This window comes from Periplaneta americana, chromosome 7, assembly GCF_040183065.1.
Source record: "Periplaneta americana isolate PAMFEO1 chromosome 7, P.americana_PAMFEO1_priV1, whole genome shotgun sequence".
NCBI classification, from domain to species: Eukaryota; Metazoa; Arthropoda; class Insecta; order Blattodea; family Blattidae; genus Periplaneta; species Periplaneta americana.
This window is the reverse complement of record NC_091123.1, coordinates 150,505,602-150,533,479: the sequence shown is the minus strand read 5'-3', so window position 1 is coordinate 150,533,479 and position 27,878 is coordinate 150,505,602. Positions and strand designations below refer to the sequence as shown.

General features: G+C 35.7%; 1 protein-coding gene across 4 annotated transcripts in view; it reads left to right on the top strand.

Moving 5' to 3' along the window:
- The window catches only part of LOC138703585 (mucin-6-like), a 454,211-nt gene that overhangs the window by 27,282 nt on the left and 399,051 nt on the right, over positions 1–27,878 (top strand). Inside the window, exon 1 of one of the 4 annotated variants that reach the window (XM_069831588.1) lies at positions 660–1,146. The exons of 2 other annotated variants lie outside the window; for them this stretch is intronic. The gene's annotated coding sequence lies outside the window, so the exon portion shown is untranslated. Of the gene's footprint in view, positions 1–659; positions 1,268–27,878 lie in introns of those variants that run through there. One more of the 4 variants, XM_069831589.1, reaches the window with a different exon arrangement.

Below are 27,878 nucleotides of genomic sequence, written 5' to 3'. Positions count from 1 at the left end.
TATCGCATTTTAATATCCATCACCATTGGTAGGCTTTGCACATATTGAATGTATTGTACGTTTATTTTGAAGTATTCTGTGTACGTTTTAAAGAGGTGCATGCACATGTAAACAAAACCGAAAATTGCAATCTAGATTATAAAGATTTATTTTTGGTTTGAAAGTAGTGTTTCATATATTGTCACAAAACTATCAGGGAAGTGTTGTTTGGTTTTTTGTAACTTTCTTTTGCGGTAGATTCATTTAATAATGCTTATAGTTTATAATTCATATTTAATTCCTCTCGTGGATTTATATTTTCTCTCGAAGAAAATGTCTGTTTTCAAGACATACGTACTGAATATGGGTCACAGACCTCATATCAACCAGGGGCCAAATAAACATTATGCAAAAGCAAGCAAACTTTTTCCTAGTAACATAACATTTGTGTCGTATAAAATAAACAGCAGATAATCGGCCTGAACAGCATATTGGCTATCCCTTGCATGGGATAATGTTGCTGTTTTCCGTCTATGCACATAGTTCGGGTATCGATTGTTGGAAGCCAGCGGACTAGGGGTATAAAACTGGGGGAACCAGCGCAGCGCTTGTTGTGACGTCACACCCTGCTATTCCGCTTTGGATGGAAGCAGCATGCAGCGAACCAGCCGAGGGGAAGGCAAAGACTTGTTCGGGTCGAAGTACTGATTCAGTCAGTGCAGTGAAGCTACTACCAACTGTCTAGTGCGGCAGAATTAACGTGTACATTTAATTATCCTTTAATATCTTTCAGTTATTTAACATTTTCCTCCCACTATCATACCCACCCCTCCGCTTACTATCCCCTGCATTCCCCTGTCTAAAAAGCGATATAGTAAAGAGAGTGTGCGCCTGCCCAGAGAGGAAGAAGAAAAAAATAAACAGAAGAAGTTCTACCGGAAACATCTGCTTTTACAGCGGCTATGTTTTGAAGGAAGTGGAACAAACGTTTGTGGGGGGGAAATTGGAAACTGGTCCATCAACATCTTAAAAGACAATCTTTGTTTTATTTTACGCGAGGGTTAAATAATAGTGTGAGTTAGGGTGTTTTTTGTTCAACAAGACGAAGTGAAAGGATGTGCCTGTCTACATACGAGGGTCCTAGGTCTTTAAACGTGTTGTCTTGAGGTAAAAATACAACATATTTTGTTTGTAGTACTGGTGATGGGGTGATTTGTGGTGATGGTGATTAGTGGTGGCGGTGATAACTTCAGTTGGATTCCGAAGATGTGGTTTATTTTTAGTGCGTGTAGGTATTATTGATCGAATTGCGATTACATTTTGTTTTAGTCTGTTACAGGTTGCTAGGTTACATGCATATCGGTACCTATCCATGTGGTTGCAGCACATGTGTTTATGCTTGCTTAATTATTGTGTTGTGCTTGTTAATGTTTACGAAAGACGGTTTGTGTTATAGGAAGGGAGATGAACCCACCATTTTTTTTCTGTGAGAGACGTCAGGTTTTAAATTTTAATTCTAATTTTTTCGGTTTATTATTATAACTTCAATATCTCTTCTAGTTTAACATCACAATGATATATTTACAATATATTTCCTTCTTTACGAATCTATATTTCTCGGAGTCGCGGTCCTAATCCTGTTCAGTTTACTGCAGGAGGGGTAAGGAGTAGGGTTGGTATGGGAAAAGCCCAGAGGGGGTAGGTGGCAATGGAATACCAACATTACAGTGAAAATAGGAGTAGTTATATCGACATATAGCAGGATTGTTGTTTATTCATTTATGTCAGGAGATTGGGGGGGGGGGGAGAGGAACAGAATATAATTAAGGTAAACACTAAACTTATAAATCCGCTCTTGGCTTTTTAGCTTCGCCGCTGGTGGCGCCATTGTTTCTGCCTTACCATTCATAATAATACGTGAGCTGATACGTGCAAAAAGGGCCCTAGTCAGTTTCTTTAATAATGTATGGACATGTTTGCATCGTTTATGCATTTAGTCGAGCGGAGAATGTAAATTAAACGGAACACTGGTGTGTATTCTTTTCTCTGTCTATTTTTATTTCGTTTTATCTGTGATATCAACGACTCCGTAAAATTGTACTATTTATTTTTTTTTTACTTTACTCCAACATTTGCACTAATGAGACTAGAGCATTTAGTGTGTAGTGATGGTATAAATATAAACTGTATAGATTAAAAAATTCTATAATTAAATGATTTAACGCGAGAGCGACCTAAATAAATATCCAAAATATAAACGTTGTTCTCCCTAGAACACTAACGATATTCCACACCTGTGCATACTAATTATGAGTCAAATTTACTCATTTCAATCACCACTAAAATCTTAAGACAGTATTGTATGATTACCTTCATGTTTCTTTTATGTGGATAAGAAATTTGAGCGTGATATATTGTATGAATTAAGATTCAAACATCAATTTATGCACTATTTACTGTATTGCTGAAGTACAATATCTCTGTAAATTTGAACATGAAATTCAGAAAGAAGAATATTACAATGGACATTCAAAGTAATCAGGGCTCTCGAGTAAAGTGAAATCGTGCGAAGTGAGTAAAATTTACTCGTGGATAGTGTTCTAGGGTTAAATACTCACACGTATTATTAATTCAATTATTGAGTAGTTAAATTATCGTTTTGTAGTAATTGTGAGGTGTCATAGATGTAATTGGTAATTATCTAGTTCACGTAGGTCAATAGGATTCGTCCTATTTACAGAATAAATCTTGAGGGTTTCGCCACCCGTAACTAGACTGAGCGTTTCAACAATCATACATATTTTCTGCTATAGCTAAATGGAAATATTTTTCGATAAAACGCTCGGATTCGTCAAACAGTATATAATATTTCAAGACACTTTTTCACAAAAATAAACCATTCTTGTTATCATTGTTACCGTATGCAAGTCATCGGAAACATTTTTAAACGATACTGTATTTTTCTGTTTACAAGCTGAAAGATTTTATTATTCTCCATGGTTACATAAGCTATCAATTGTTTTATACAACAAGCGTTGCTATGGTAACAAAGTAAATAGTTGGATTTCCTGGTGTTATGGAAGCAGTTTATTCTTAGAAATTAACAGAAAATAACGATGTTATTAAGTGAAAGTGAGAGAATTAATATTTTAATGATGATTGGATATGGTGACACGCTGGATGGTAGAAACTCACATGCAATTTCCCCAGAAAGGAAATGTATGGGCAGGAATTCTAGGATGCAGAGTTGTGCAGCATTTTTTTTCCTGTGGGTGACTTTTCATTCCCGATGAGATGACTTATGTAGGGTTTAGAGACAAAACAGTTGCCTCCTACTCTCAACGACCCCAAGGACAGCTCCGCAACACTTATCATTTTGTCACATCAAGCCACTATCAGACTTGGAATTCCACATAAACAACAACCCGATTTAATTACAATTGTTTTACAATTTTAAAGCCTACCATGTAATAATTTTTAATAATAACAATTTTAACACCTGATTATGGCTTATATAGCCAGTTTTTATATAATAATGTAATATCGCCATATGTTTATGTCTTATATAGAATCATATGTTATTTGATGTTATTTGGGTTATTTATTTCTATTGCATATATGTGTACCTTTATCAAGCATATGGGCATAAATGGTTCTGATGATGGCTCAATAGAGCCGAAAACGTTCAAATTCAATTAAATGTAACAGAGTATTGATAAACCAATAAATTTGTAAAAAGATAAGCATAGACGGTATATGATAAAACCTTGATTGTTATTATTTAGCATACATAATAATAAAAAATGCTAACCGATTTTAATAATAGACCAGCAATTGATTTAAAATTGCAAAGCAAAATAAATAAATGCATTTCATCCGATATAAATGGCAGCAGAGTGTAGTTATCACATTCATTATCTTTTCTGAGTTAATATTCTAGCCAACAATAGATTTGTGCAAGTATCTCAATTTTTTTCAAATTGTCGGTTGCATAACTATGTCCAATTGTTCACTTGTCTGGTAGAATGAATATTTATTAATTTGTCGCCTCCCCAATTTGAGTAAGTCGCCATCTACCAAAAAATATCATATTCACGTTTGCCATCTATTGGTATGATGGGCTATAAAGTCGTCTCGTACCAGTGTAATGAATATGACTCCGTCATTTCATTTGTAATTTGGCTTACAACCACTATGGCACAGAATTCTTGAGGGACTATAGCCAGAAAAAGTAATTATTCTCCAAGGTTAGTTAGCTCCATGGCAAACAGACTGAGAAGAGTTATAAATGCAGAATGCTATTAGAGTGGTTATTGAGATTGTGTATTTTTAATAGAGATGTATTAATGATCGTTGTTTTTACTTAAGAAGTTAAAAGTTTTATTTTGTATCATAATAATGTCTTACTTGCAAATCATATTCTCTCTTTTTAAAGTTATGTTGGTCAAAGATAGGAGTCAAATAATAAAAGAGAAAATAGATATAAGGATGAAATATTGGACCAAAATTCATTTCTTCATTAATTTGACAAAAATATATGTATATATAATAAAAAGGCCTCTAAATAGGCCTAGTATTAACGTGATTTTGAACGTACAACCTCCAGGCCTAGTACTAAGGTGATTTGAATGTGAACCTTAACAACACGAAACTGACTCTTTACACTGGCTAAGATAATTGGATTGTAGTGAGCACTAGTGTAGAAACATTTCTTCACAAAATTATGATAAATAGCTATCCAGCATTACAACTACAAAAATTATACTCAGTATTATGAATATAGCTTGCCTCTCCCAAACGTACACTGAAGTATCCGATTGACACAGTCTTAGAGACGCGGCCACTTTCATTTTGATCAAGGGCACATCGCGAGAACCACTGCAGTCAACGCCGGGGTTCGAACCAAGGTCGGTGAATAAGTCGGAAGTATCGCACTGAGAGATAGAACACAGGTACTTTTACGAAAAGTGTACTCGTCCATAGTAGATTATTATTTAGTCTTGCAACATATCGAAACTTTTCAATGCTCAACATACAACCCAGTTTCTCATTCTAAATTAGACATTTACTAGTAGCCGGACTCCGTAGTAATGACAGCATGATGCAAAGACAACACAGGACAAGCACAGACACCTAGTGGTTCAGTAAAGGAGGTAAATCTGTATTCTCCCGGCGGCAATCGAACAGCTGGCTGCTGGATACCACTCGAGCCACGAAACTGTTACTCAAAGTAATGTTATTTATCCCAGATTTTAATGACCTTGGTGATCTTATGGTTCTATCTAATAGTCCCCCTTGAGAGGAGGGGCACGGACTGGGAACTGCCCCCGCAATAAGCCGCTTGGGTGGGTCCATAGTACTACCTCAGTCTAGTGTTATCACGAAGGTTGAGTTGTTGAGGTTGCTAGGAACAATAGACTGTGCAGGTACTATTTCTCATTGTCTGTAATGAGGCGATAGTAGCGATCTTAGTGGTTAGCAACTATCTATGGATGCATAATTATTAAATATTGAGCTTCGTGACTGTATATACTAGACTGTGGTACTACCCTGAATGGAATGGTGTGCATGCCTTAAGGCTTCCTGTGCTAAAGATTCCCCTCGGGGCGCCACCGAATTCCCCTACAGCCCTCAGAAATCCCTCAATTTCGGTCCCACGATGTACCATACACAGCACTACTATCAGCAGCTAATGGCGACATTGATCTTTGTGGTTACCAGGTTGGCCGTTGGTTCGTTGGTTCCTATCGGCCGAGGGCCATGGGATTTTAAAGGGTAATGAAATAATTAATGTGGCCTTGTCCGGAAGGATAGAAAAACTGGGAGACCGGATCCTATATTTATTGCACGTAGAACAACACTATCCCCAGGACCTGGATTTTTAGCAAACACTTTCCATTTTTTTTTTGTAAAAGATTAGTAAAATGTCGTAGGGTCTACTTATGGTTAATTTTTATTGATTTATTTTTTTTATTTATCAACTGCGATAGTGTCCAGTGTCTTAGTGAAATGAAGATGGTAATGCCAGCGAAATGAGTTCAGAGTCGAAAGTTACCCAGTATTTGCTCTTAATGGGTTGAGGGAAACCCCCAGAAAAAACAACCAGATAACTTGTCCCAACCAGGATTTGAACCCGGGCTTACTCGTCACACGGTCGGACATACTAACAGTTACTCCATAGCGGTGGAAACTTATGGTAAAAAATCTTTAAAATTTCGTGACTTTTTTCACCATGAAATGTCACACTCATACACAATCTTGATTATTGGTAGCAGTAGACTAATCTTATACACGACATCGTATTTGCAACATTCATAGTGAAATAGAGCTGTTAGTAGTAGTAGTAGTAATAATAATAATAATAATAATAATAATAATAATAATAATAATAATAATAATAATAATAATAATAATAAATCCAGACGTTTGAGATGGGCAGGGCATGTAGCACGTATAGGCGAATCCAGAAATGCATATAGAGTGTTAGTTGGGAGGCCGGAGAGAAAAACACCTTTAGGGAGGCCGAGACGTAGATGGGAAGATGATATTAAAATGAATTTGAGGGAGGTGGAATATGATGATAGAGAATGGATTAATGTTGCTCAGGATAGGGACTAATGGCAGGCTTATGTGAGGCCGGCAATGAACCTCCGGGTTCCTTAAAAGCAAGTAAGTAAGTAAGCAAGTAAGTAAGTAATAATAATAATAATAATAATAATAATAATAATAATGAGGGTCTGGCTGATATATACATCTGTTTGTCTATCAGGGCAGTACATCTCACTTGATATGTGTCACAGGAAGAAAAATTGTTTGTATACATCTGAGGTCTGATTAGTGTAATATATACTTAGCTAATCGGCGATGTATGCAATGGAAGGAGAAGGAAACTGCCACTCTACCCCATTATCTCCTGGCCTAGTTGTCTCGTAAGTGGTGCCTTGTTGGTATCATTTGTAAGGCTGATATCTGACTTCGGATAGTTGACTATGCAATAAACAATAATAATAATAATAATAATAATAATAATAATAATACCCTTTTTAAATCAGCCTTATTGTTACTTAACTCAGTTTTGTACAAAAACCAATGATCAGTGATCCTGTAGAGTGTAAGCTGTTAAAGGGAATAAAAACATTTCCAAATTACTCGTCTCCACATTATTTTGCAGCTACCACCTTCAAAACTAATATATTGTATTTCTGTAAAATAATTTATAAAAATTCCCTTCTTTCGTTTTTTATCACAGAAATGATTTTTCGCAGGTGCATCCAATTCTTGGGAAAATTTGCGACAAACATCATAAAACAGTCACGTTTGTGATAAAACCTGCGGCGCATCTCTCTATCACATTTCGCGTTTATCGGTAATAAGAAGAAAAAAATCCTGGCCCTGACTGTCACTGAACTAGTACACACGTTAAAATGAAACGCTCCTTACAGATTTTGTAAGTCCCTTCGCGTCACACACACTGCATTCACTGTAATCGATGTTACGCGTAACGGGTACCGTCAGCTGATATGGCGTCGTTAAGGACTCTCACATAACCGGTCATTCCCCCGGATACAACACTGTGCTCTGCGGATAAGTGAGTGATTGATGTTTGTTTACACGAAAGAAGGATGACATTCCACATGGCTGCTGAGACGTTCTGACTCTTTCGTGCAGTCATTAAAAACACGCCAGCTGCCCCGCTGCCTGAGTACAACGTTAAGGATCGATCTGACTTTTGTTTCCTTTGTGTGAAAGACATATGCCACTTAATTTCCTACAGCATTTGGTTAAGAACACATTACGTGGTGTAACAGTTCATTTACTTAGTAAGCAATATCTCTCTCTCTCTCTCTCTCTCTCTCTTTCTTTTTTGCATTCTTACTTAAAGCTGTGATCTGCATCACGGCTGAGGCTCAGTTTTAACACCACCGGCACAGCTCAGGCAGTAGCGCCTTTGCCTGCTGACCCGGAGTTGCACTCGCGGCATGCGTTCGACTCTCGCTTTTGCTGATTACTTGGTTGGGTTTTGGAGTGAATACGTCTTTAAAATCGGACCGACACTTGGGATACAAGAACGGTAACGACGGACAGTGATTTATTCCGATACGATAACTTCGTGAAATAAATGTGATCGCGGTCGATCGAGTGTACGGCTACAATACGAGCACGCTCTTGAGTTCACGTGGCGCATGCGCGAGGTGCCGGTGGGAACCCGTGGCGACTGACAGCCATTTTGGGAGTGGGTGAAAATTTTCGGGCAGTATATCTCACAGCTCCAATGTGCTAGCGCGCTGATTTTGGTATCAAACGAAAAATCTCGTCTAGATCTGTCGATGTATACCGACACAGCCAAATCTGATTATTTTTTTCCTGGAGGTTTTCCCCAGCTGTACGTCGAATGTTGGATAATCCACTGCCTCATCTTGCAAAATACAATCTCGCTACCAGCAATTGAGGCATTCCCTGGAATAACTTATTGTGTTTTACATCGTTTTTTCCATTTCCATCACAACTCATTTCTCTCCTAACATAATATTATTTCCCTCAAACAAACACAGCGCTCTTTAGAAATATCTGAATGTCGTTCTGCGCAATGTTGTTATACCAATCTAAAATATTCGAGTCCACACCTATGGAGTAACGGCTAGCACGTCTGGCCGCGAAACCAAGTGGCCCGGGTCCGATTCCCGGCCGGGGCAAGTTACCTGGTTGAGGTTTTTTCCGGGGTTTTCCCTCAACCTAACATGAGCAAATGCTGGGTAACTTTCGGTGCTGGACCCCGGGCCGATTTCACCGGCATTATTCACTTTCATCTCATTCAGACGCTAAATAACCTAAGATGTTGATAAAGCGTCGTAAAATAACCTACTTAAAAAGTTCGATTCTCTGTATCTCAAATTCAAGATTTTGTCATTAAGTTGTTGTTGCAGAGAACGCCTCAATTGCATCGACGCTAAATAACCTAGTAGGTAGTTGATACTAAATACATTTGAAATCATTGAAATGAGTTCGAATACGCCTAGAGGACATTATTGTTATATTTGATTGAGGTTATGCATATCCAAAGTTTGAATTGTTCCAATAGGTTCATTTTATTTCCTAATACATAGCCAATTCCCGTACTCCATCCCGTAAGAATTTATGACTCCCTTCTTCTCGGAGCAAAATATCTGAATTCAGCATTGAATTTGATTAGAATGAGATGCAGGGAAAGGGACGTTCTCTCTGCTTTGTGAGAGGTTTGTTGTAAAATACATGGCAACCAAGCTGAGGGAGAATTGACAATCGATAGAACTGTTGGGGCGCGATTGGTGGTCTTTATGTAGTAAGTCGTCAGGCATTTCTAATCCTCATAATTATAACGAATTATAAACGACGTTTAATTAATTGTTTAATTAAATTTAATGAATTTCCATTTAATGTCCCGTTTAAATTATGGAAACTGGTGAGAGACGACATGTTAACAGTCCAATTATTATTATTATTATTATTATTATTATTATTATTATTATTATTATTATTTTCATTTTAATTTAATGTCCCTTTTAACAGAGACCATGAAATTATAATTGAAATTATAATTCTTTCTTGAGCGTTCTTCAATAATTGTACGTGATTACTGATTAGCTCTAAAAGAGTTGTCATATTTCTGATCCGTATAGCCTATTAACATGGTAGTCGTCATGTTTTTTGTCCCCCCCCCCCCCCAGAATTTCGTCTGGTTTCCTTTCGTGTTTAAGTTTCTTCGGACTGTTCCATAGTCATTTTGAAATATTTAAATAACCTTATTCTTCAAGTATGGCATCATACAATACTTAGGTATTTATTGGTTAATTTATATAGCTTATACACTGCTTTTTGTAGTTAATTTTCTGAGGCACTGAAGTAATAATTACTTGGTAGTCGTAAATAAAATACAGTTTCCATCTATTCCGTCAGTAATAAAATTATCATATTACTTAAGATAAAGGCAAAGCTATTGCCTTTAGACGCAATGAAGGCGCATAGAGAGTACCCCGTGAATTGACATCCTCTTAGACTTAGGATTTGAACCCAGGTTTCCGGCCTAGAATTTGGACGATCAAGCCGATACAGCTGTGATTATAAAATCAACAATAACAAGATTAAGTAGTGCGGTGGCATTTCTATAACACCAGGAATTATGTACCATTGAAGCCTGTTTACGATTTCAGCTCTTCTCCAATTGTAACACATCACAATGAAACATCCCCCACAGCGAGAGGAAAATAACACCTGGCCTTATAATGCCTTGTTAGGGTTTATTTTGAGCCCTCGTCCTAGCTGCGTTCTCCCTCAGATCATCCCCCAGTCTTCGCATCAGCTTCCCACCTGCTTTCAGGGCTGTCAATTCTCTGGACGCTTTTGTGGCCTCTTGTCTAAAGGAGAGGGCAATTTGGATCACAGATTTTGATGAAACTGTTTTGGATAAAATTTAATGGCAAATTTTCTTTCGCACTTTCTTATTACGCGACCTTATAAAATCGATTTCATTCCAAATCAGACTGGTTTTAAGGATACTTGAAATTAATTTGAAATAAAGATGGGGCAAAATATGACAGTAGGAAAAACCTGCGGTACGGTCTGATCAATGTTATGAAATGGGCGGTCCTATTCAGAGTGGCTCGTATGATAATACTATTGCTACCAATTTCGGCAGTTTCCTCTGGCATTATTTCGACATGGCTAATACCAATGTAATCTTTAATGTTCCATAATATTTTATCTCTTATTTGCTTCCTTCATTTCCAAGTCCACACCTGTGGAGTAACGGTTAGCGAGTCTAACCGCGAAACCAGGTGGCCCGGGTTCGATTCCCGGTCGGGGCAAGTTACCTGGTTGAGGTTTTTTCCGGGGGTTTCTCTCAACCCAGTATGAGCAAATGCTGGGTAATTTTCAGTGTTGGACCCCGGATTTATTTCACCGGCATTATCACCTTCATCTCATTCAGATGCTAAATAACCTAAGCTGTTGATAAAGCGTCGTAAAATAACCTACTAAACCTTCATTTCCATTTCTAAATTCAATAAATTTAGCCAATTTTATTTCTTTATTTGCATAATGTTAGTTCATATTCATAACAAATAATGTTTTCTGACTGTCTAATAAGTAATAACCAGGGAACGGATTTATATGGACTAAAAATATATGAAATATGTAAATATATATGTAGTAATTTTTACCAAAATATGGAATTAAATATGGATTTTTACCAAAATATGGAATTAAATATGGACTTAAAATTATAAAAAAATGACTATGTACGTTAAATATTGGTACATTTTAATCAAACTAAACAAAAAATATAATGGACGTACCTTATCTTCCAATGTAGTTTCAACAAAACACAATTTTTATTGTCTGTTACCATAACAATAGGTTACAAACATTTCTTTCAAGTGCTGAAAAGTGAATCTTCTTCTATTGTCTCTGAGGATAGATTTATACTGACTAAAAGAGCGTTCGACGTCACAAGAAGTAACTGGTACATAATTCAATTTCACAATGTCTGCTGGGGATAAGTCCAAGTTAATCTTCACTGTTGATTCACCACTCATCACAGCAACAACCTTTTGTAGTTCTTCATAGCCAGGGTTTTTTGAAAGTACAGTGTCCACCTTAGCTCTTACTGCATCTGCAACTTTACCTCTACCACGATTCAGTTGTTCCACAGTACTATTTATAATTTCAAAACTTTCAGATAGTGAAAGGTGCCTATTTTGGAGACTTTTGAGCGTTTTTATGATGCATGAAAATGTATGCTGAATGTGAGCTAAGTCATTCTTCACACTTATGTCACAGGTAACTGTTTTCGCAGTATCAATTGAGACTGCATCTTCAGAGTCCAATGCAAGGAGAACATTGTTAATAGAGCCTATATGTTCGGCATAATATTCAACTGCTTCTAGCCATGTACCCCATCTAGTTAAAATTGGCTTTGGTGGCAATGGAATTTCAGGGTACATTTCTTTCAACACGTTAACTCTACTGGGAGCTTTGAGAAATACTTTTTTCACTGATGAAATCAACAAATCTACTTTAGGGAAATTGTCTCTGACCACTTCTGCCACACGATGAAATGCATGCGCCACACAAGTAAAATGAGTCAATTTAGGATATACAACAGATAATGCTTGTCCAGCTTTGACCATATAAGGGGCAGCATCGCTAATAAAGAATAACACATTATCGTACATAATACCCTTTGGCCACAGGATACCCATAGCTTCGTTGAACAGTTTAACTATAGTTTTGTTATTGCACTTTTCTAGAACATCACAATGTAAAAGAATTCGTTCAGAATATTGTTCACTTAACAAACCGATAACTACATTACCAACAAGTCTACCTTCTTTGTCGGGAGTCTCATCAATGGAAACCCAAATTGAACTATCTTTAATTTCATCTCTTATCTTCTGTATTGTCTCATCGTAGATGGATGGAGCATACGTCTTCCTAAGTGTTGACTCATCCGGGATTGTATGTTGAGTATATTTTTCAAGGAATTCCCTGAAGACCTTATTCTTTAGTTTGTAGAGAGGAATATCAGCAGAGATGAGAGAACGGCACAGGTCGATGTTAAACTCAGATCTTACATTCGATGTTGTTGGTTGTGTTAAAAACAATTGTCTCTGCTTGGAATTTAGTTGTTTGTTGGCCTGATGTTTACTAGTTGTAATGTGTTGTTGCACCAGGAACTTTTGTGTAGATGATACTGCACACTGACACAAATTACAAAATAATATTTTATTGTCAGTTGATAAACCATCTTCTTTAAATTCTGAAATGTAACTTGTTAGTTTTGATTTTAAATTGACTGAATGACGTACTTTTGGCATATTTACCGTCTTTATAGTATGATTTACAAAACTGAACCTATGTGTACTCTGACTGGCATTTAACTGTTGAGCTGCACAACTGAAGTCTGTTAAAAATTTTAAATTAAATTAATACAGTTTTGTAACTTACTTTCCCATTGTTGATAGGACTGCTAATTTTCAAATAACTCTGATGTTAAAGGGATTACTGAACATGTGTTTAAATCTCTATTGTTGAAATGTATTTTTAAAAGTTAATGGAATTTTGTTTTGTTTTATTGTTAAACCTAATATAATATGGACTGTTTTATATGAAATATGGAAAATATATGGAAATTAACGAAAATATGTACTAAACTCTAAAATATGGAAAAATATGGAAAATAAAAGTAGGATTTTTCAACCCTACACATTGTGAAACATAAAGATAATGCAAAATATAAATTATATTAGCTTTATAAGTAAATATGTATTTACATATAAATCCTTTCCCTGGTAATAACCATAAGTTTTCCACTGTGTGAACTGCGTTAGCCAACTAGAGGCGGACTCCTGAGTTCACCACCTCATGAGCTCAGAGGAGAGTAGGAGTTGCTTGTGGCGCCCCCCAGATAGTTACTAGAATACACAAAGCGACACCATTGGAACTGCAATCGCGTTTACAATTGACTCCCGGACGCCATGTAACTTGTTTGACTAACAGTGTTTGTTTGACTCTTTCAGTACGTTTAAACTAGTTTTGTAGAATCTCATTGTGAACCAATATAAACAAACGCTAAACAACTACAAAACTGCGTACCTAATAATAATAATAATAATAATAATAATAATAATAATAATAATAATAGTAGTAGTAGTAGTAGTAGTAGTAGTAGTAGTAGTAGTAGTGCAGAATAAATATAGAAAATGGCTGCTCTTATTCGGTTGAGAAGCTATTGTCATCCAGTCTGCTTTCAAAAAAATTGAAAGTTAGAATTTATAAAAGTTATATTATCGGTTGTTCTGTATGGTTGTGAAACTTGGACTCTCACTTTGAGAAAGGAACAGAGGTTAAGGATGTTTGAGAATAAGGTGCTTAGGAAAATATTTGGGACTAAGAGGGTTAAAGTTACAGGAGAATGGAGAAAGTTAAACAACTCAGAAGTGCACGCATTGTATTCTTGACATGACATATACCGGTAATTAGAAACATTAAATCCAGACGTTTGAGATGGGCAGGGTATATAGCACGTATGGGTGAATCCAGAAATGCATATAGAGTGTTAGTTGGAAGACCCGAGGGAAAAAGACCTTTGGGGAGGCCGAGATGTAGATGGGAGGATAATGTTAAAATGGATTTGAGGGAGTTGGGATATGATGCAAGGGATTGGATTAATCTTGCTCAGGAAAGGGACCGATGGCGGGCTTATGTGAGGGCGGCAATGAACCTCCGGGTTCTTTAAAAATCATTTGTAAGTAAGTAGTAGTATCTGATACCCAGGCACTCGGATGTACTCCATGCGCCTAATAATAATAATAATAATAATAATAATAATAATAATAATAATAATAATAATAATAATAATAATAGGCATCTGGAATTATGTTACAACTGACACTCAACTCTAGTAAATTATAAAGTGTTCAACGAAAGTTCGTATTGCTATGTTCATAAATATCTAGATTTCTGCCCAGTGTCTCTAGAAACTGTTGTGAGACAAATTGTTATTGTTTTAAATATCATAGTTTACATTCCATCGCCACAGTGGTCTCGTGGCTAGAGCGCTGGACTTATAGTCCTGTGAACCCGGGGTCGATCCCCGGTGTACCCCCGATTTATAACTTGTGTTGGGGAAGCCCGTGATCCAGGTAACACAGGGGTTTTCTCCGGTAGCTCCGGTTCCCCTGTGGTATCTCAACAAATCTTCATAATCATCTCATCGCGGGTGTAGCGTAGACCAGCCTCCTATGGCGCACCCTGGACAATGACTCTGTCGGTAAATTGGTCTACATAACTGGCTTCATATGGGTGAATGATGTAAAGTCAAGTACCCGCCATTAATTAAAAAAAGTATTCCTTCGCCAGTGTCACTTCTACGATATCAGAGATGTCGAAAACATGTAGGTATTTCCTCGAAAATATGGAATTTGATTATTTGCAACGTCATAGTTTCTCTTTACCTACACTTCGTTTAATGAGGAAGTAAGAATGACTGTATATGTTTCATGGCTGCATTTCTACAGACCCCTGCGTGTAACGGCTGCCAGACAAAAATGTAGATAAGTAAATAAGTTGTAGTTCAAGATACTGCACAGAAATATTTCAGAAAACGCTTGAGACGAGGAAAGATAAACTGTCAAGAGGCCTTAATTGTGACCACTTTACGCAGAGTTTAGCGTTAACTTGGAGCGTCGCTTGGGTCCGATTACGTTGAGCAGCTGCATATTACAAAGTTTTGTTACAGAGGAGTAGGAGCTCTACTGTTGAATGAGAGGCAGATACGGTGCACTCCATCAAACTGGAAGATCAGCCAAGAGGCATAATTGCGCTGTCTGTATTGTACAGGGTGATTCAGAATAGTAATAATAGAAGGTATAGTAAAATATAATTTAGGGGGTAGTAATGCGGCCTATTCTGAGTAAAAATGTTCATATAAGCATGTGTTCAGTTTTCAATGGAAGTAGCCCTACAGCTGTTTGAATGTTACGCATAACTAGCCTTACAAGTGACAAGAAGAAAAGACAAATGACTTAATATTTACATTTATTGTTTATTTACATGATATCAATACATTTCAACAGTTCAGTACACTTTTCCGCTCTGTTGACAATTATTGTAAATATTGCTCTTCTGAGGTCGTCAGCATTACACATAATGCGAGCGACCAATTTGTCTCTTGTGTTTACTTTGTTTTTGTACACTTCGCCTTTCATCCACTCTCACAATACAGGGGCTTCGTCATGCTGGAAGAACATGCCCGTGCTTGTAGCCAAGGGAACTAGAAACAGCTGTTTCTCTATACTCATTATGAACAGTACCGCCCACAGACGATCTCAGAAGAGCGACAAGTGTTATTTCTTTGTAATCAATAGTACATAGCCATTTGTCGTTTTTTCATACCATTTGTAAGGCTAGTTATGCGTTAACATTCAAACAGCTGTATCTTCACACCCATTGAAAATTGGATATATGTTTATATGAACTTTTTTTACTCTGAACATTTCATTCTATCATCTCGAAAATATTTACTATTCGTCCTGAATAATTCTTTATTTATACTTTTATTCCTTGTTTGGAAATAGGCCCTTTTATGTATGAGCACTTGGAGAAAAATTTTGATGAAAATATTGGACTTCCTTATCGGTGAATGTTGGTGACGTCACAGATTGTTAGACTTAGTGATGAATTTTGAGATTTGGAACTACTTGATGGAATAAATGGATGACAAATTTATATAAACATTAATAAATTATTTTAATTGTTATCCATTGGCAATGGATTCGCGTGTTCGAACTCAGTCGGAGGCATGGAATTTAAAAGACGACAATATCCTTAGCATGACTTCCTCGGGAAGCAAATAAAGCAGTGGGTCTCTGTTTTGTAGGTTTATGGCCCAGAAAAGGAGCTTGTCCCTGAGAGAGGATCAATGCAACATTTTTCGTCATTTGTTGCTTATGTCGAATTTCGATTCTGAATATCCACTGCGGTTGAAAGTGTCGTTAAATTAAATACTCCTATTAATCAGTGGTGATTTTGGACACTGAAAGTTTTATGGACATTTGGAAGATCGTATTAAGTTTGTGTAATTTTTAAAATGACATTAACATTTAAACAGTACTGAAGAAAAGAATGGTGCCTTATTTCTGATCAGCATAACCTCGAGTCATCCAGGTTAGTGAAATAAATTTCAAACACATTTAAATAGTGAACTTTCACTGTAAATAGATGCACTGTGACCATGTAAAATTTTTAATTTCATTAATACTCGTATTGATAATTTAGGATGCAACCCTTGACGATCTTAACGCATATGTTAATTTCTGTTCATATCATTTCGAGATACAGATCTGAACATAAGCTTAATTTGTATTATTAGTAGCCTATGCCTTTCTGTCCTTCATTTAAGAAGAAATAAATCGTTCCCAAATCTGATGTGATCGTGGATTATTCCACAGCTTTTCTGTAACGTGATCATATGAGATGAAATTTGTGTGAAATTTCGGTCCTTAAACGTGCAGCAGATTTTTGTACGAAAATACGCTGCACGTCATGCAGATTTTCTGCTTTCCGACGAAAAGTTTATATACATTTTTGTTCTTTGCTAATTATGTCTCATATGAAAACATTTTTAACACGTCACTGTAATCTGCAAAGCCAATAAGGGACAGCCGATTACAAGTCTCATCTATTACCTATTACAACTATCAGATCTAGAATCCGCTGAGTATGCTGAATTTTCTAATGAGCTTAAGAACGACTTAAGAGAATGCAGTGTTATGGATAAGCTTACGATTATTTATAAGCTGTAGGTACACATAGTTTCTTATATTATCAATTTAATTTTAAATGTTTATTACTATTTTATTATTATTATTATTTTTTTTTTTTTGCTTTCTCGAGAAAGTATTTCAGTGCTGCAGAAATCAATTTCCATATTTTCATGGAAACACAAGTTTGCAGCATTCCTGGTACGAAAAAAATAGTTTCAGGTGTGTCTATCTTTCCGCTCATGTGTATATAGTAATTTCTCCCAAAGAACTGGACGGTTTTTTTTCATATTTAGTAATCACAAGTTAATTTATCAACAGTAATCTCGCTAGAGATTTTGATTTATCTAGAGAAAAACAAAACTCGAGTGGATTTAATTGACTATTACGCGATTAGAAGAAAGTATATAAAGATTAGAAGAAATGAAGTACTATAATACAATAAAATAATAATTGTCTTACTAAAATTCTATTTCACTAATGTTAGCGTCACTAAAACGTTTGAACGGAGCCGCCATTTTCAGTTGACTGTCTATGCTGTAGACAAATAATGATCGCAAAGCATGTTTTATAGTACCATAAAGAATTTGCAGTTTGAAATGTTAGCAAAGAAAGAAACAAATGGTAGGGAGGTGATAAAAACAGAAGAAAGTATATAAAGATTAGAAGAAATAAAGTACTCTAATACAATAAAATGGATATTAATTGACTTACTAAAATTCTATTTCACTAATGTTACCTTCAAACAAAATGTTTGAACGGAGCCGCCATTTTCAGTCGATTATCTATGCGGTAAACAAATTACGATCGCAAAGCATGTTTTATAATACCATAAAGACTTTGCAGTTTGAAATGTTGGCAAACAAAAAAAAAAAAACCAAATGCTACGATAGTGATAAAAACAAACAAATGTTAGGGAAGCGATAAAATTAAACAAATGCTAGGGAAGCGATTAAATTGTGCGATAAGCAGCCAAGATTGGTTGAAAGACGTCCTTTCGTACCGTTTTATTGTCAAAAGTAGCATGACATAATAAAAGTGTAATAGTCAAATTTAATAAGACTTCATTTGAAGGCAAAACACAAAATGTCGATGGACTCGAAATCTGCTTTAGCGATTTTTTTTTATTTGTTCCTTTAATAAGATAAAGAAATAAATGAGACGAGCTGCGCACTATGTTTCGAGAAATGAATTATGTGAAGAATTATTTCTACTTTTCGTTGCGAATGTTCTAAGTACAAATAGCTTCAGGTCGAACCATCTATTCATTCATTTATTTTATTCCATAGATCTTACATGAGCAATGAAGCCTTAAGATGTGGAACAAGTCAACATTTTACAATATTACAATTACAATTTTTACAAATTTTGATAGTTTTACAATTTAGTAATTTTCTACAATTTTTACAATTTTGTGCAATTTTTTACTTTTTATTTTTATTTTTATTTATTTATTTATTTATTTTTTTTTTTGCGAGATGTAGTGAGATGAGATGAGGTCCGAGGATTCGCCAAAATATTACCCGGCATTTGCCTTTTGGTGGGGGAAACCTCGGAAAAACCCAACCAGGTAATCAAATCAAAGGGGTTGATGCCAAGGACTCGCCATAGACCATCCGGCTTTAGTCCCACGGCTGGGGGAAAACCTCGGAAGAAACCAAAGACCAAAGGGGGATCCAACCCAAGCCCGAACGCAGCTCCGGATCAGCAGCCCAGCGAGTCTGCCGACTGAGCTACATCGATGGCTCTACTAAAAGTATACAATACATAGCCAATCAGATTATTAAATTTACAAACGCAAACGATCATTCATAAGTTGAGCTATATGTATAATACAAAACAAGTTAATTAAATTTAAGGCATAAACAATTCAACCAGTTGTGATATACAGAAATTGATAATGCATATCATGCAAACTACTTCAAATTACAAACACAAACAATTTATCAGTAGAGCTATATAGATTACTATTCAATTTAAAGCATATACAATTCATCGGCCAAAACTATACAAATATATACAATACAAAGTAGCATACTTTCATTAAGCTATACAAATTTGTACTGAAAAGCTTCTCATTGTTATAGGATACGTATCTCTTGTAACAACCCATTAGTTCTGCGTCACTGCCCATTGTACTCCGTATTATTATTATTATTATTATTATTATTATTATTATTATTGTTATTATTATTATTACTTATGCAGTTGTATTAATTATTGTAGATCTAGTTTAGTGGAAGAGAAGGCCTCAAGGCCTTAAGTCTGCCAGGTAAAATAAAATAATAGTACATTATGCAACGAGCCTATAATGATAGTAATTAAGACGCAAGTATGGATGTTTATGAAACGAGCGCAAGCGAGTTTCATAATATTCATACGAGCGTCTTAATTACCATTATAGGCAAGTTTCATACGACTTTTTATGCTCGACCATATTTCTAATTTGAAATTATTCAGATGTATACATTTTATTTGTATCTGACAAGATCGGATGTGACCTTGTTGTAGGTCGTGAATTGTGAGATGTGCGCAGACGCGAAAGTATTGATTTTTTCCGAGGAACAATAATGTCATTGACCTTGATGTAATCCCGTTAAACTTGATATAACCTTGATTATTGAATTCGACATTGAAAAACGAGATGACAAATTGAATGTATTTGAATATTATTTACAATTAATGCTAATTATTATAGTAACAGAACATAACCTTCTGCGACAGTATTGTATTTCCAGCCTCCGTGACTTTTCGCTAATTCTCTTTCGATTGCATATCCGAGAATAATCGATACTTGCGGTTTTATAACGGTACAAAGCTGACTTGTCATTGGCTGAACACCTGTACTTTAATGAGTAGGTGTACTTTAATGACATGCATTAAAGGACTGCTACCAGGTGTATAATTACTACATTTCGGCATGGCCGATCATAAAATATATTTTAAAATTCATGTTACTTTTAAATGCGAAATTTCGTAAATAGAAAAATAATGTTAGAAATGATCACAATATAGCTATAATTGTTATTTTATGTATATTTGTGAAAAAATAGTTACAAACATCTACTTAAACCGTAATTTTTCAATTCCAATGTCGAGTACATGATTGTCATTCACCCACGCATCCCTATCTGGGAGTGATGCGCTGAAGCTGTTGTTCCTTTTGGCATCGCTTTTGCGTTGCCCTCGTTACACTACGGGAGCGAGTTACACAGAACCGTATGATAAATGAAGTCAAACGTCTTACTATCGAGATAAAGGAGATTCATTTTGTGTACAATCCATGGATATGAAATTCGTAATATTTTTATTTGAGTGCATATTAAATGGTTTCATTTAGGTTTGTCTTTTGAATAATTTAAAAAAAAAATACTTGGTTATTTAACGACACTGTATCAGCTACGAGGTTATTTAGCGTCGAGGGATTGGTGAAAGCGAGATGATATTTGGCGAGATGAGGCCGAGGATTCGTCATAGATTACCTGATATTTATCTTATGGTTGGGGAAAACCTCGGAAAAAAAACAACCAGGTAATCAGTTCAAGCGGGAATCGAACCCGCGCCCGAATGCCACTCCGGATCGGCAGGCAAGCGCCTTAGCCGACTGAACTACGCCTATGGCTCTTTTGAATAATAGTTCAAGAAAATAAACGGTACTGTTTTTTCTCATCCGCCGCTATGGCTCGGTGGGTAGCGCATGAGCTTCCCAAACAAGCGGTCCGTAGCTCGATTCTCGGCGTTATGCTAGTGAAGTTTTATCTCTATTCCGCCGGACTGGGTGATTCTCTTTAGTGTTTCACTTGTCCTATGACGTCTCCACGGTTTACCTACAACGTCAAAAGTCCGTAATATGAGAGCGTGTTATGTTGGTTCGAAAGTATAGGCCTATCCTCGCCTACACAGTATTAGCGTGGCATCTAAACAGATACAAAGACGGAGGTAAAAGAACACAAAGATAGAAAGGTAAAACATTTCATTCGCAACATGATAAGGAAACTGAACTGTTCAGATACTCTTAAACTTTTAATGAAAAAGCATGTGTCAACAACATGAAACTTTGTTTTTTTTTTATATAATTCATCGTAAATTTCCTAAATACAGAAGGAACAATTCTGAAATCAATACTGGCTATAATAATAAGTATTAAAAGTAACTCACGTCTTTCTTATCACGCCTAGAACAATGTTGACCTCTCGCTAATATGGTAAGATAATGTACAAGCAACTTTCGCTCATGTTCGTAGATAGACTACATGTGTATATATTTCCGATGATAGTAATATCTTCACGTACAATGAACTTAAAACCACTTAACTTGCTGGTAGCGTTCCTTGAATTGTCTTATCGTTGAACCCTGCATAATTGTTCTTGACTTGGTGTTACTCATCGAGGACATTTACCTTTACGAGTAGTGTCTTCCATTTAATCTTCATTTTATATATTCGTTCTTATAGGCTATTTTGACTATAAGAATAACGAGAAGAACGAGAATATTTTATTCTTCCTTTCCTAGAAATAATATTGTTTATGGTAATACTTTGTAGCTGGATAAACATCACATTTCAGAGGAATAGGCCTATATGTATGTAAAAAAATCACGTGGAAGCTAAATCACATTCTGATTCTAAGAATCGGTGTGTTTACATACAGTACATTCAAGATATACTCGTATACATCTTTAAACTGAGTCCAGAAACTTGGTATACCTTATAAATGTTCATATAAAAATCAGGATTTATGTACATGAATGCAACAATAAGAAATTAGTGTAATGAAGATGACACATACTTTCTCTTATAAGTTTCACACGTTTCTCAACAATTCAGTTCATCATGTTGTGAATCATATAGTATTGTTATAGTTTTTCTTGAACTATTATTAAAAATATACACGTCATTGAAATCATTTAATATGCACTTAAATAAGATGGTGTAATGTGAAATATAATTATGTAAAAGGTATTCAAGAAGCGATGAATAGGGATCATCTCCAACGGTGCCCAGCTCTAAAATCACTGACAATGTGTCAGATACCGGGAAGCAAGACGCCTCATGCCCCTACTTATTTCGTAATTGTTTAAAGATTTTGTTTAGTCACTTTTCCAGATTTAATTTTAAGTTGTCTCCAGTTTTATTGTTTTAATCTCGAGGTTGTGATTAGGTCAAAGATAAGTTATCTATGTACCTGTCATTAGAATAAATAAATAAATAGATAAATAAATAAATAAATAAATAAATAAACAAATAGGCTAAATAAATCAATGATTGAATGAATGAATGAATGAATGAATGAATCAGTAAGAAAACAAATAAGTAAATCCATACATGAATAAGTGAATATGTAAATGAATAAGTGAATTAAAAAATGAATAAATATAGATAAAGTGGACCGCGGTTGTCTTAACTAAAATTGTCAAGGTCCGGTACTTTCCAGAAAAATAATTTATTTAAACCTAGGAATTCCTTACCTGCTTCTTAAATTAGACGTGGCCAATGAAGTGCGGAATGTAACAAGCCTATCTTTGAAGTATTTTAATTTTCTGTTATATGGTGTTTTCACTTTCACTTCTACATTGTTGTACGTTATTGTACAGTACAGTAGTATTGAATATTAGAAGCTCTAACACAAGTATTGGTATCGAAGCTCTAGAACAGGAATTGGTATCCAGAAATATTATGGTATCGACCCATCTCATATTATTTATTACTTTTACCATACAATACTATCTTCATCTTATAATTGCCAACATTGAAGGACGAGTCCGTTTGTTGTCTGGCAGTCCAGTAGAGTGCATTGATGATTCTTTCATATTTAAGTATAAAAATATAGGGGTGCCATTTAAAATTTCAAAGTAGGGTGGCTGGGGTGGGGGTTGAAATCTAAAATGCAATTAAGCCTGGTTTCAGACTTATCCCTCAATATCTAAATTGACATGTTTTTTTGTTTAAATTGAATTCAATTTAAATAATTAGTTATTTAGACTGCGAAGTTTTGAAATGAAAGGCCTGTATAATTGCAATGCATTTGGGGGGGGGTACAAATATAATATAAATATATAGCAAGAAAGATTAGGCTATGAAAAGAAACATTTTGCGTTGTGTCTATTTTAAACTTAACGTTTTTTAGTTTATTAGAGGACTATTTTTAAAGTGTTTGTCTGCCCAACAATAATATTAATCAAATTGTAACATAAAATTTACAATCTTCACAAAAGTTTCTCAATATGAAAATCATTCACAGCTAAACAGTGTTTCAGTCATTCATTCATGAATACTATTCATTGTCTTTCTCATATTCACAGGATTGATCTATTACTTCTCATCTCTAATTTTTTTTCTTCATGGTTTTTCAATTTTTTTTAACCCGATGCATACTGATTTGAAGTGGCCTAATAGAAAGAAATTCGGCGAGGTGAGGTAAGGTGATCTAGCCGGTCACTCAATGTGCTCTCTTTTACCGATAGGCCTACAACAACAAAGGTTGTTTGTAAGTTTCCAAAATACGTAGAAGCACAATCTTTTCTGGAACCAGATGTATTTTCTGAAGGAACCGGGAAACGACTGCTTGCAAGTTGATACAACTTAATCCCGTAATAGCTCTACATACTAATCTGTTTGAGTTCCCTTCTCTGGAAATTGAACCAATTTTTCTGTGTTATGCTGAACCTGTCCAAACATACTTTCAAAGGATGCTGTGTGTGCTCAGTGAGTATTCTCAGGAGAACAGTATCGACAAGCATGGCGATTGATGCTGCCTTATCTGAAAATATGGTGTGCCTTGGAGACTACATAATTTGGGTTTTGATTTATATAGTAACTTAATATTTTGTAGAACTCATTCCTTCTATCGAAATTGCCTTCACTTAATTATTGCAAGTTGGATTTTATACGGACATTTCTCTGATTTCGACAATTTCCATAAATATATGATAGACATTGTATTCAATTGCATCATATCAAGGGTATTTTCTCCACTTACTATTGTCTTCCGCCTTCCATATTTTAGCTTATCTTATACTCTTCCTTTTCAATTGAATTTTTATGCTGTTTTCGAAACTGGAGATTGTGTTAATTTTTTTTAACTGTGTGTACTTAATTAACAAATCTCATACCTCTTGCTGATTCATCATTCTGTCCCCTTAAAACATCATTGGCAATTATATTCTTTTCCTTTGAAGTCTGTCTTTGAACCCGCGAAGTTCGGATCTAATAAAGCATGCATGGTAACGACTGGACGAAAGCATGAGTGTGAACTCACATCTCTGTAGGTTCCTCACCAAAGGATTGGGTCGTCGTCCGTGTTATTGTAGGCAACAAAATTAGCTTTCATGTCTGGGATCTTGTAATTCGTGTGCGACAGAAAATTGAACGGGTTATTTCATGTTAATGTGGGCGATCAGAGCCAAACGCGCAGCAGTTTACGGCAGTTACCAAGTACAAAGCGACTATCTACAAAGAATGGACTTAATGTTTGTGTTTTGAATATAAGGCTTCATGATGCCTTGTAAATTGTGTACGAAGAATAAACGGTGAAACTAAATTCTAGATTCCTGGAACTCTATAATGTATAGGCCCTATTTATAAACTCTTGTTAGTAATTAGGGTTTAGGCTATAGGTATAATGTTAGAAAATTAGCTATTTGACGCAACATTGTGTACAGTAGGCTTTCTCATTTGGTGTATGATATTGCGTTAGTCTTCTAGAGTTTCTTTTGTCCTGTTATATGTGCACATTTCTCAGCTTGTAGCATTGTTCGACCATTTGGTGCTTTCACAGAACTCAATTACAGACTTCAAACAAACAACATATGGACACCGCACTCTGTAGCTAGCTCCTGGCTGAATTATTTGTGTAGAACACTGGTTTGACTAAAAGTCATGTTGTACTCTCTCGTAAATGAACAATAAATAAATAGCAACTAATTAAATGTTAAATAAAATATTGAACGAATGAATAACGATGTATAATAAATAGTGAAATGTATTGAAATTACAGTAAAGTAACCACCGGTGTGATTCAGGTGGTAGCCTACTGATCCGGAGCTGCGCTGGGGCGTGAGTTAGATTTCCGCGTGGGCTGATTAGCTGATTACCTGGTTGTTCCCCCCCCCCCCGAGGTTTCCCGAACTGCAAGGCGAACATCAGATAATCACATGGCGAATCCTCGGCCTCATCTTACCAAAAACATTTTTCCCTATCACCAATTTTATCGACGTTAAATAACCAAGTTTATACAGCGTCATTAAATAACCAACTAAAAATTGAAGTGAGCAAACAAGTAGGACTACTAGTAAATAAATAATAAATTCGACAGAAGAAATAGTGGCTTCGAATTGTAGATTCGAGCGAGTGGAAATTTCTGTAAGTTTTCTACGACTTCATGTAAAATAAAATGAAAGAGTTTCGACTTTTTAATACAAGATGATTCTAAAAAATATTAATGAATACTCACCCATTCAAGGATTAATTCTGCCTAAGAAACATTATATGAAGTGTAGATGAAATGAATCAGAAGCAAATTCCACTGGCTTCTCCGGAAATATTTACTGTACATCTTGAGTAATGTAACAGTTAATATTCACTTAAGAACACATACATACATACATACATACATACATACATACATACATACATACATACATACATACATACATACATACATACATACATAAAAAAGCAAAACTTTTATTTTTTTATTGGTTTGATAGTGTAATGATGGACTGTATTATTTTCCCTTCTTAATTTGATTTAATTATTGTTCATTTTAGCGTATATCAGCTTTTGATGTGATTTCTTGTTGATCCCAGTGTTACAAACTGCAGTTATGCCTCCCGAATGAGAGGCCGTTAATGTTTGACAGATGCAGGTGTTGAATAGCAGTTCACGCAATGCAAAAGACACGTTATGTTGAAATGATTCAGCACATTTGTGAAGCGAATTAATTTCAAATGGAATTTGGCTTTACTGCGTGTGAGATAAATTGTAGTAATCGAGGCATTTGCAATGAACAGATGTTTTTTTTTTTAATTTCTTCTTTCATTTCACAAATAATTTCATCACATTTCACTAAAATAGTTCTATTTATAGGCAATTATCAGTTACAAGTCTCAGATTCGTGTGGCCATGACTGCCTGTACGTCTGGCTTTATACTCTTCATCTCACTTCCTGTTTATTGCTGGCAATGTTAGTGCGAGCTTTAGTGAATAATTTTAATAAAAGTTATCGAATCTGACAGTTTTCATTTTACTCGTAATTGCATACGCTGTCTAGAATAATAGGAACATTCTTGTGTGAGATTTCAGACTTCCACATGGATTGATTTGTGAAAAGATTTTGGATTTTTTATCCGTCTATTAACATTTAAGTTCTTCGACTTCTCACAACTGCTTTCAGATTCCATCCTCAGGGTACTACAGTTATTGAATCTTCTTAACTTATCTCAACTTAATTTTTAATAGTAATTTTCAGTTTGTAAACCTCGTACTAGTACGTCAACGTAGATTACTGTGATCAGATACATTATGAATCGACATGTTCCCACTATTCTCCATCATAGCTAACCCGATCGCTATCCTGATGGCATCTGTTACCAAGAGTTGAGGACTAAATATTGGCGCTCTTCGATGTAAAATTTTACCTTAGTCATCTTTTTAGGTGACTACATTGATATTTTATACGCAGTGACTTTACTGTATGGTGCCAACGGGATTACTTTTTCGTAAACTGGAAGCGCACTTACGAGTAGAATGTTTTCTATAAAATGTAATTATTATGCATTGACCTCGGCCAGCATCGAAACCGTGTACCTTGGTTCCAGAAGTAAGTACAGACCTAGGTCATCGAGATATCAGTATTATTATTTTCGTTCGCTATAAAATGATCTTATAGTGCACAAATAATGTTACAAAGTATGATGGAAGAGTAATGGAACGGAGAAAAATTCTCTCCGGCGCCGGGATTTGAACCCGGGTTTTCAGCTCTACGTGCTGATGCTTTATATGATATGCGTAAATCACGAAGAGATTTAAGACGGCGCTTATTCCGTCGGATCCCGGCCAACTAGTCACTCATAACGAGTGCACCTGAGCACATGTGTGGACTTCGGTCCTATGTTCATAGACATCTATGACGTAGTGCAAAGGGCGGCCACTAGAGGGAACCCAAGAGTTGGAACTCAATCAGAGACGATTCTGTTCGGCGTCGGGGTTGTATCCGGTGTGGCTTAGTGGATAAAGCATCAGCACGTAGAGCTGAAAACCCGGGTTCAAATCCCGGCGCCGGAGAGAATTTTTCTCCGTTCCATTACTCTTCCATCATATGATGACGCAGAATATCTGCATGGAAATATCATATGTACTTCGGTACATTGAAATAATATATAACATATATAAATGTTACAAAGATTTTAGTAAGAATTCATTATTATTATTATTATTATTATTATTATTATTATGAGCGTACTCATTCATCCATAACTATTTGTCCATAGACAGGTATTTCACTGTAAATCCAGCATTCTCCAATCTTCCCTATTTTCCGTCATCTTCTTAGACTCCGCATACGATCCATATATATTAATGTTGTCTATCATCCGACATCTTCT